We start from the raw sequence: 6,330 nt of genomic DNA, 5'->3' as shown, positions 1-6,330 counted from the left end.
CATCATGAGAGAAAACTGAAATACCTCTGAGCTGGAGTCAAAACAATCTCCATTTTAACGTGATCATATTGCTTCCATGCAAACAGCAGCACATTTTCTTTACAAGTAAGTCACCTGTGCTGGTGTGGCCTGAGTCGGTGCAGGCATCAGGGACCTTTCGACCCCTCTTCCGTTGGAGCTTATTTTCCGTGGTGGCCTTCCTTTTGCGGTTCTTAGTCACAGACTGATAACTCCCCAAGATGGCGATGGATGACTGCGGGGGGCCAATCCTCTCTGCAAAAGAGGCAAGAAAACAGTGAGCATCAACCTGTTGACTGCATGTAGTGAGGTTTGAATCCTATGACCACATAAGGTGGATGACATTGGATGACTCTGTATCACAATCAACATTGTTTTATAATTTTAAACAACAACATTTTAAAACTAAGGTCTTACATTATGTGAACATGGCAACTGTTGTTTGGTTAAGGTTAGTGAAAGTACTGTTTACTATTCACAATGACTGTGGCTATTATCCTCCACAGTGAACGTGTAAAGACATATTATCAAGAGCCTGCAAATGAAATCCAGGAGATCAAGTCTGTTGATCATTTATAATCTTGAAATCATGTTTTATTAATGCAAGTGAAAATAAAGTGACAGTGGAGCACGAATGATATCCACTTTTTCCTATAAAAGTGACTGTGTAGCAAGATTTGTCCTGAAACAAGTGTCTTTATCACGGCACAAGAATGAATGAGGCACGTTACTGCACTAAAGTAATCCTAAATTTAAAGAAATACTTGAAATAAAATGATTTATGCTGGAAGTAGGTTGACATATTAAGAACGTCTTGTGAGACCTCAAACTTATTGACGGAAAAATAAGCTGAAGTCAAGAATTAGTCTGATACCCAAGTGCCAATAAAACTAAACATCATCTTGTATTCATACTTAAAGATTAGTGGTTGGTGTCAATATTTGTATCTAATCCTACGAAAGAAAGTCAATAATTATGTCTCTCAAATGTAGAATTATTATTTAAGCTGGACACGCCAGTTTTTAGAACAAAGTAAAAAACATCACGAGAGAAAACTGAAATACCTCATAGCTGGAGTCAACACAATCTCAATTTTAACATGATCATATTGCTTCCATGCAAACAGCAGCATATTTTCTTTAAATATAAGTCACCTGTGCTGGTGTGGCCTGAGTCGGTGCAGGCATCAGGGACCTTTCGACCCCTCTTCCGTTGGGGCTTACTTTCCTTGGTGGCCTTCCTTTTGCGGGCCTTAGTCACAGACTGATAACTCGCCAAGATGGCGATGGGAGAGATTGGGGTTCCAAACATATCTACGAATGAGAAAAGACCTGTTGACTGCGTACAGTGAGGTTTGAATCCTATGACCACATAGGGTGGATGACATTGGATGACTCTGCAAAATTCTATATCACAATTAACATTGTTTTGTAATTTTAAACAACAACATTTTAAATCTAAATTGTTAAATTATGTGAACATGGCAACTACTGTTTGGTTAAGGGAATTTACAGTTGGGTAAATTACCTGAATATAGGTCGGTCGAGAGTCCGTAGCAAACTGGTTTGGTGTGAGTAAAGGTCCAGCAAGGAGATAGAACCAGTGATCACAAAGTCTGGGATGGGAGATACAAGTGCATAACAGTGACACAGTGATACATAAGTGATGGAGGCATATGCTTGAGAATACAGAACAACATAGGAAAAGGACTTTTATAACATAGCTCCTCACTCAGTAGCAAAAACCTGCCTTTAAACTTAAAGAGAGGTTTAATGACCAAATCTGCCTATGAACTTAAAAAAATAGCTGATGTGACATTTATTGTGATCATTCTTGATATATCAACCAGCCCTTGGACAATGTTTAGAATTCCAAATTGTCAATAAGTGACAAATAAAACAGGTTTAAAAAAATAATTCCTGCATGAGTGAATACACTGACTCAGGTCTAGTTAGTCTTGCTCTCTTGATTGGAAGGAGTCGATCAATATTAAGTGTAATTAAATAAAGAATGTTGGAAAATATCATATTTATATACTTCTTACTAGGCTTGTTGCTTTGGGAGATTTTGCATCATCATCATGCTGATATGATGATGATGGTGAAAGAACAGAAGCAGGAGGGTATTTACATTTGGGTAAATTACCTGAATATAGGTCGGTCAAGAGCCTGTAGCAAACTGGTTTGGTGTGAGTAGAGGTTTAGCAAGGAGAGAGAACCAGTGATCACAAAGTGTGGCGAGAGGAAATATAACTGCATAACAGTGACACAGTGATACATAAGTGATGGAGGCAGATGCTTGAAAATACAGAACAACATAGGAAAAGGACTTTTGTATCATAGCTCCTCACTCAGGAGCGAAAATCTGCCTTTAAACTTAAAGAGAGGAGTATTGATCAAATCATGAATAAAAGTGCATAGCAGTGACAAAGTGATCCATAAGTAATGGAGGCAGATGCTTGAAAATACAGAACAACATAGGAAAATTACTTATATAACATAGCTCCACACTCAGTAGCAAAAATCTCCCTTTAAATGTAAAGAGTAATGACCAAAACTGCCTATAAACTTTAAAAAAAATCTGATGTGAAATTTATCATGATAATTCTTGATATATCAACCAGCCCTTGGACAATGTTTAGAATTCAAAATTGTCTTGCTCTCTTGATTGGAAGGAACCAATCAATATTAAGTGTAAACATATACATATGTTCCCTAAATAAGGTATTAAAATGCACATGGCCTGCAATTACAGCTGGACAATTCAATGTTGATGAGCTGTTAATCATTTCATTTAAATACCTTAGCTATGATATATAACAAAGACACTACCAGCAAAATTCCATGAAAGTGTCACTGTGTTATCATAGTGGGAACAGAGCCTGTTCTAACCTGCTTCCTTCATGAGCAAAACAAACACAACAAGTTTATTAAAAACATCAATAAATACAAACAAAAATGAAATCAGTTCATAGCTAAATTGAGACAATAATAAATAGACCAAACAATAAAAAAATCTTAACTTCTTGTCATAGAATCTTAAATTCATAATAAAAAAAATTATAATTGACAGCTTATGACCATTTTTATCACGACTGGTCCACTGGAGGCTTGAATTAAACAGGGCAGCTCTTTCAGCTTAAACTTGTGTAGTGTTCGTGTTTTGGTCACTCAGCCTGGTCTGATGGACCCACCACATTATTCGGTCTTTCAATCAATGCAGCTACATCAATATATGTAAAATATGTTAACTTTATCCCAATTACAAGCAATATAAACAGTATATATGGTTAATATTTGTCATTCACCCCTGTTAAATCACATTTATGAATAAAAGTGCTTTACGTTTTTTGTGATAAAATAAAATTATACAAAGAAACATCAATTACAATCAAGATATGATTGGAAAAAACGAATATGAATCAAGCTTTTTCATCAGTGTTGAGGGATATTTCTTGAACTTTATTAGAAATGAAACACACTCATGTCAGTCTACCTGAGAAATTATTTTTGAAGAGAGAAAAATCTTTGGAAGACAATGAAGGGGAAGAGTTTAGAGAATATGAAGATCCTGTTTCTATCAATTCCGAGTCTGAGTGAGTTTGAAGAAGACGATGAGATTGACCATCGGCCAGCTACATAAAAAGTTCATCTGCAGCCAGTCCCAAATCCAGGCCAGACCATCAGCAGCCAACATATGGATGACAAAAAATGATGAAATCGCATGGCTACCAATGTAATAACGTGCAACCAGGGCCGACACAGATGGCAGTAATCATGTGCAGGACATCAAGCCTTCTTACAAACTTTTCATTACGTAAATCATTCTGCACTTATTTGGAGGAACAGCATGTTTTCGTAGAAAGCTGGAATGAGATGGACCAAACCCATTTATTTGCATACTTTGGGGTTATTATCCGTGCTGGAGTTTTCAAATCCAAGGGGGAATCCACAAAATCCTTGTGAGATGCAGAAACTGGCAGAGAACTTTTACATAAAATGTGCAGGAATGTGGGAGCAGAGATGCTTGAAATGAACAATTTAACACTTTACGTAGTCCTGGGTCCAGTGGACCCGCACACCACATATGTAATATAAATGTGAAGGGAGGATGTACAGTGAACAGTCACTGAAAATATGTCATTGTATATGTTCATCACAGAAAATGAACCAAGGCTCAGGTTGAAAAAAATATTTATTGCATCATTTTTTCTTTTAGTAAACATTGAAAACGGGTCCCACAGACCTGTACACCATACAAGGGTTGAGTAACACACTGTGCTGGTCAAAGTTGAAACACTAATGAGTTCATGTTTGAAGATCAAATCAATCATTCTACCACGTTTTCAAGTCATGGCCCAATCAGTCCACACTGAGAGAGATTCCTCCTGACAGAGAGCACATGGGTCTGTTGCTGTTTATCCTGTTGCCTGATGGTGAGTTAATATATTAAAATGTCAGTTCTCGAAGAAAAAAAACTAAATATTAAGTTAGAAATAGTGATGCCATCTTTTTTTCACATCTATATTAAACCATGTGTCTGTGTCTGTGTTCATTGGAGCTCAAACAAATACTTATCTTTCAGCTCCCTGTCAGGTGGATGGATTTTACTTCGTGAAGCTATATGAGGATTTCTCGCCACTGAGCTATTTCCACGACATCTGAAAAGACTACATATGTCGAAATGTGGTGGTTGAAAGCCTTAGAAATATGAAAAGGTGGATGATGAGTTAATATATCAAACTGTCAGTCCTGGAAAAAATATTTTTTTTAAGTTAGAGGTAGTGATGCTTCTTTTTTTTCCCCCAAACTATATTAAACCATGTGTCTTTGTCTGTGTTCATTGGTGCAGTCGACTATGAGGTCAAGTACCTGGAGCTTGAAATACTTGGTAAAGGAAGCTTTGGCTCAGTTTATGCCGGCCATAGGAGGTCTGATGATTTACTAGTAAGTACATAATCTGATGTGATAAAATTATTTAATATAATATTCTCACATCACACATATGTGCTCTGACTTCATCCCTGGAACTAACCAAAGTGCTCATGATCTGTCATGTAGGTGGCGATAAAACACATCCCCTAATCGTCTGTTCCGCCTCAAAGAGTGGTGAGTGATCTGTTGTCTCAGCACCAACTGTTGAAATTAATTGTGTGACTTTTATGCTTTTGTTGTTTCCTTGTTGTTGATGATATACACACACATATTTTTCCTTTAGATGTTAAATGGGAGGCCACACAGTATTCCCAAGGAGGTGCTGCTCATGCAGAAAGCTGCAGGCGAACCAATGACTGTGGGTTAATGGACTGGTACGATCTGGACCAAGTGTTTATACTGGTCATGGAGAGGTCTATGGAACTGCTGTGCTTCATAAAGGAGAACTGTGGTCCGATGGCCGAGGCTGTTGCAAAGGTACTGTTGTTTTATTCTTTGTGTGAGCTGTTTCTCAGACTACAACTGAAAAGGTCGTCATTTTAAATATCATCCCTTTCAGTGGAGAGTGTTTGGCTGCTATCACACCCATATTTAATTTGGGTCCAATCACAAATATGGCGACGCCTGCGATTTCTGGCAGGCAACTCGAGCTGCGCTGCGCCAATCATGTGACATACATCATGTGACATACATCATGTGACATACATCATGTGACATACATCATGCGACATACCTCAATCTCCACAGTCATCTATAATACACACCCACCGTATCAGGTGGTCTATTTAACCAGAGAGACATTACCAGTCAACCCCTCTTGATCGCACTGCTGCTGCAGTATTGCTACCTGTTGCTTCAGCTCCTTCATCACCCCAGCATCCACCTGTAGGCTCCAACGGGGGGTTTCAAGTATTTGGTCATCACTCCCATCATTCCTGTGTAATCATATGGGGGAGTGATTAAGTTGGAGCCTAGACGCCAAACACTAAATCTGTTGTAATAAATATATTACATGATCGAATGTGAGTTGTCTGACTGAACTAACATTTTAAATATGTCTATTAAATTATTTGGGATTCACTCTCTAGAAACCTTCACCTTAAAGAGGGAACTTGAGTTGTAATTAATGGATATATCATTGACTGAAAAAAGATAAAACTTTTTCAGCACAAATACCTTTTTTTGTCATTTTCAGTGTTACGGGTCCACAGATTGGGACCACAGCAGCAAAGTTAATCTGTAGAAAACAGGACGAATGCAGCAGCAAAAATGACACGATGCATTCATTTCCTTATCCAGACAGCATCTGGCATGTGGGCGGATGTTACCCCCAAAGAGACAGTACAGGGTGCAACTGCTCCCGTGCCAAATGTTCCAC

At 38.1% G+C, this 6,330-nt stretch overlaps 1 long non-coding RNA gene across 1 annotated transcript; it reads left to right on the top strand.

Annotated features, from left to right (window-relative positions):
• The first annotated feature begins 4,788 nt into the window (after positions 1–4,788).
• On the top strand, positions 4,789–5,474 carry LOC133956283 (uncharacterized). Its single transcript, XR_009921110.1, has 3 exons — positions 4,789–4,964; positions 5,079–5,126; positions 5,236–5,474. It is a non-coding gene; the product is annotated as an uncharacterized LOC133956283 (long non-coding RNA).
• The last annotated feature ends 856 nt before the right edge of the window (positions 5,475–6,330 follow it).

The sequence above is a fragment of the Platichthys flesus genome, chromosome 7 (assembly GCF_949316205.1).
Source record: "Platichthys flesus chromosome 7, fPlaFle2.1, whole genome shotgun sequence".
In the NCBI taxonomy this organism is placed as follows: Eukaryota; Metazoa; Chordata; class Actinopteri; order Pleuronectiformes; family Pleuronectidae; genus Platichthys; species Platichthys flesus.
Note: the sequence above shows the minus strand (reverse complement) of the source record. Positions and strands in the feature narration are given on the sequence as shown.